Genomic DNA, 4,997 nt, shown 5'->3' on the forward strand with positions numbered 1-4,997 from the left:
GTACTTGATTAATTCACATCGAAATAACGATCTGTGTTGGTTCTTTTGTGTCACTGGAGCTGAAGTCTCAGTTTAATTCCTGCTAAATATTACTGTGGTGAAATTGGAAATACAAAATTGCAAGCATTGTGGAAATAACCTTGGAAGATTTGTTTTGGAATGCTGTTTGCATGCATAATTATTCAAAAATGTGCAAATTTTACCCAAGTGACAGATCCCGTCTAGAATCCATATTAGAACATTACTTTTAGCATTGTTTTTCTTTCTGATCATGGTTGATTATTCACTTCAAATAAAATTGCCTTAATGCTACATGATAACCCCTAGCTGATTCATAAATTTATTTAACAAATTATGAGAGCAACCACTGGGGAAAGCGCAAGTGGGGAATTAGATTATGCTGTTCATGCCAAGCTGATGTTAATATGGTTAGAAAATAATGCAGTGCAGTTTTTGACCTGAATTTACACTGCGATACGTAACTAAACATATTTAAATTATGGATATTAGTTTAGAGAGTTAAATTTTAAAAATGCATATAGCTATAACATAGACTGACATCCTAACCTATTATTGATAGCAGTTCAATGATGGACCAAGTGCAGAGGGAGAGACATGGACTTGGAATGAACAATTTGCTCAGTTTTAATTAGAATTGTACAGAATAAAGAGAAATAATAATTGCATGGCCAAAAGAATCACAAACTAAAAACTTTCAAACTAACTTAAACTCATGCCATCACCACGGCTCATAAGCAGTAACCTCAAGCTAAATTAATACTGCTTCTTTAACAGTGTCCAGCTAAAGCACTAGTCTTCTTTCCCAGAACATGGGCAAAGATAAGTAGGGGGCATTGTCATTTGCTGTGCTTCAGTCAAGGCTTGAGGAGTCTGAAATGAAAGGAAGGGAGTTTATACAAATACAAAGAAATCTTAATTGGCTGCAATGTGTGCTTTCTCACCTGCGTGTTGGCTCTTCTTTCAGCTGCTCACCTGTGAGAGTGCCCAGACTCCATAGCAGAGTTTGTGGTTCTGACAGGAGCTAGCTTCCTAGATGTATATCCTGAGGTACAAGAGACCTGTGCCCGCTAGAAGTCCTGGATAAGAGACTTGTCCAGGATGTCATGAGCCGGAAGCCAAGAAAATACCTTGGGCCTTATCCCTCCCCATCAATGAGGTACTGGACCCTGCCCACCCCAGATGAGATGCCATAATAGCACTGCACAATATAAACCAGGGTCGCATCCATCAAGCAAGAAGGAGGGGGGAAATACTGGAGCAAGAAGGGAGGAAGTCACTGGCTTGAAGTGGGAATCACGAAACATGCGCCTGATGGATGCTCTGTCGAGAGCTTTCTCCACTATAAAGGGTCCCATGTAATGTGGGGCCAACTTGCAGCTCTGAACACTCAGTGGAAGATCCCTGGACGCTAGTCGGATTTTTACCCGTCTTGAAAGACCTCATCTGTCAGTGGAACCGATCAAGCCTGTTGGGCATATTGTTTCTGGGTGTGCAGCAGAGAAGACTTGTCTCACCTCCATGTGAGCTTGTATCATTTGCGTTCGGTTGTTTGGTTGCGGGGACGCCCATGTTCGTTTCTCGGTCAGCGAGGAATGATGGCTGGAATCCCTTCTGGTGTTCAAGGGGGATGACTGGATGTTACTGTAGGGAGTCTCTGCCCAAACCAGCCGGAAGCTCCAGGTTGTGGGGTAAGAGGAGACAAGGCAGGGTTGCCTCCAGCTCCTGATTTACTCTTCTAGACTTACTATTAGATTGGAGGTGGAAACCTGATGAGAGTCTGGCCATGGCTCCTGTGGTGAACTACATATACCTGTCTGGACATGCCCCCCCCCCCCCCCCCCCCGCTGACTGCTCCTGTGGCTCCTCCCACAGACCTCTGTATAAAGGCAATTGGAGGCATTGTTCCTCCCTCAGTCTCCAGGATGTTGTGTGATGGTCTCTTGCTGCTGAGAGTGCTTTCTTCCAGCTAATAAAAGCCTATCTCTCGCCTCACGTCTCTGAGAGTTATTGATGGTGCATCAGCTCCCTAAAAAGAACAGAAAGCCTTCCAAAAGTGTGATGTGAACTGTCGTCTCAATCAGATTCCATGCCCTGAGGGAATCTACGCAGTCTGAACACGTGCTAAATCATGAGTCTCACAAGCTGACAGGAGCTTGGGAAGAGCAATGAAGTAGGCTGCTTTACAGAATCGGTCAACATCTGCCACAATGGTAGCATTCCCATCTGATGGAAGCAGACCAGTGATTAAATCCACTGAGAGGTGGGACCACAGCCAATGAGACAGAGACAGTGGACAGAGCAGGCCATCGGGGCATGCATGTGACATCATGTTCTGGGCACACGTGGGACAGGTAGAAGCTAAGTGCTGGACACTTTGGGATGTGGTTGGCCACCAAAATTATCTCCTTATAAATTCCATGGTCTGTTGTATTCCCAGTTGGTCAACAAGATGGGAAGAGTGACACCATTCCATCGCTCTGAGGTGCACGGTGGTAGAGACAAACAGTGGCTCAGTGGATTCCCACTTGGGCTTGGATACATTGCTGGGCAGCCTTCACCTCCTCTGTTTCCATTCCCCGTGTTACCAGAGCAGCTATGAATGTGTGGGGAAGTGATGGGCTCTGGGCTGCTGTTGTTCTCAGAGATGACAAACTGGTAGGAGAAAAAATCGGCCTTGGTATTCTTGCTGTCAGGACAGTGAATGAGGGTGAAATTAAACCAGGTGAAGAAAGCCCAACAGGCTTGATGGAAGTTGAGTCTTGGTGTCATCAATGTAAGAGAGTTTTTTGTGTTCTGTCTATCACAGAAAGCAGTGCTCTGCTCCCTCCAGCCAGTGTCACCATGCCTCCCGGGCCTTCTCCTTGAGAAGTTCTCAGTTCTCAACATCATTGTTGAACTCTGAAGGAGTCTAGTGACGGGGAAGAAACAGCACGGGGGGGGGGGGTGGGGGGCAGCTGATTATCTACTGAAGAGTGCTGGAAGACTACAGCTCAAATAACAACATCAAGTTTGATGATTGGCTTGGATGGGTCTGGATGCTGTCACTTCAGTTCTGAGAACAGTCGGTCTGCTTCACTTGTTCATAGGAATGCTGCACGGGTCCCTTTAATGATTGCACTTATGGGAGCCGCGTGGGAGCAGAAGTAGCAATAAAAGCTTGCAAGCACCATAACGTGCCTCACATGTTTGACTGTGGATGCTTTGGGCCATTCAGTGACTGCCTGAACTTATTGAATGCTGAAAGAAGTGAGGATCTAGCCTAAAAAGGACACTGGCTCTTTGTGGAACTGAGTTGTTATAAAGGTTGTTCTCGAGGAGCCATCTGAGAACCCTCCAGTCATGCTGGATGTGCTCATGGCAAGAGTGGGGATAGATAAGAATGTCATCCAAATCAAAAATTGTAAATAGATTCAACAAGTCCCAGAACACATCACTGGTCAGGGCCTAGTAAACAGCAGGGGCATTGGCTAGACCAAATAGCATCACATGGTACTCATAATAGCCAGTGGAGAGGTAGATAGATAGATAGATAGATAGATAGATAGATAGATAGATAGATAGATAGATAGATAGATAGATACTTTATTCATCCCCAAGGGGAAATTCGCCATTTTTCCAGTGTCCCATACACTTATTGTAGCAAAACTAATTACATACAGTATTTAACTCAGTATAAATATGATATGCATCTAAAATCACCCTCCCAAAAAGCATTAATAAATAGCTTTTAAAAAGTTCTTAAATAGTTTACTAAAGTGTATTGAGTGGTAACTTAAGCTCAGTCCTAACCCCGGCACTTTAACATGTCTTGCCCCTGGTGGTTGAATTGTAGAGCCGAATGGCATTGGGGAGTAATGATCTCTTCATCCTGTCTGAGGAGCATTGCATTGACAGCAACCTGCCGCTGAAGCTGCTTCTCTGTCTCTGGATGGTGCTGTGCAGAGGATGTTCAGGGTTTTCCATGATTGACCGTAGCCTACTCAGCGCCCTCCGCTCTGCCACCGATGTCATACTCTCCATTTCTGTGCCCACAACAGAGCCTACCTTCCTTACCAGCTTATTAAGATGTGAGGCGTCCCTCTTCTTAATGCTGCCTCCCCAGCACGCCACGACAAAGAAGAGGGCGCTCTCCACAACTGACTGATAGAACATCTTTAGCATCTCACTACAAACATTGAATGACGCCAGCCTTCTGAGGAAGTACAGTCGACTCTGTGCTTTCCTGCACAGGGCATCTGTGTTGGCAGTCCAGTCTAGCTTCTCGTCTAACTGCACTCCCAGATACTTGTATGTCTTAACCTGCTCCACACATTCTCCATTAATGATCACTGGCTCCATATGAGGCCTAGGTCTCCTAAAGTCCACCACCATCTCCTTGGTCTTGGTGATATTGAGATGCAGGTAGTTTGAGTTGCACCATATCACAAAGTCCTGTATCAGTTTCCTATACTCTTCCTCCTGACCATTCCTGACACACCCCACTATGGCCGTGTCATCAGCGAACTTCTGCACATGGCAGGACTCCGAGTTATATTGGAAGTCTGATGTGTACAGGGTGAACAGGACCGGAGAGAGCCCAGTCCCCTGCGGAGCTCCTGTGCCGCTGACCACCGTGTCAGACCTACAGTCTCCCAACCGCACATACTGAGGTCTGTCTGTCAAGTAGTCCGTTATCCAAGCCACCATGTGTGAGTCTACTCCCATCTCCATTAGTTTGTGCCTTAAGATCCTGGGCTGATTGCTGTTTTCCACACCTCTCCTTCTCGGAGGAGACCAGCTAGTAGGCATTGTGCAGCTCTATCCTGAAGAATATGGTTGCTCCATGGAAATGTTCAAATGCAGAGACAAGCAGGGCAAGGGGCTAACAGTTCTTCACAATGATTTTGTGGAGGGCTGATAATCAATGTAGGAATGGAGCTTGACAACCATCTTGCTCAGAAAAAGAAGCCCTGGCGAAGCTGACAGATGTATTAATC

The sequence above is a fragment of the Hypanus sabinus genome, chromosome 20, assembly GCF_030144855.1.
Source record: "Hypanus sabinus isolate sHypSab1 chromosome 20, sHypSab1.hap1, whole genome shotgun sequence".
NCBI lineage: Eukaryota > Metazoa > Chordata > Chondrichthyes > Myliobatiformes > Dasyatidae > Hypanus > Hypanus sabinus.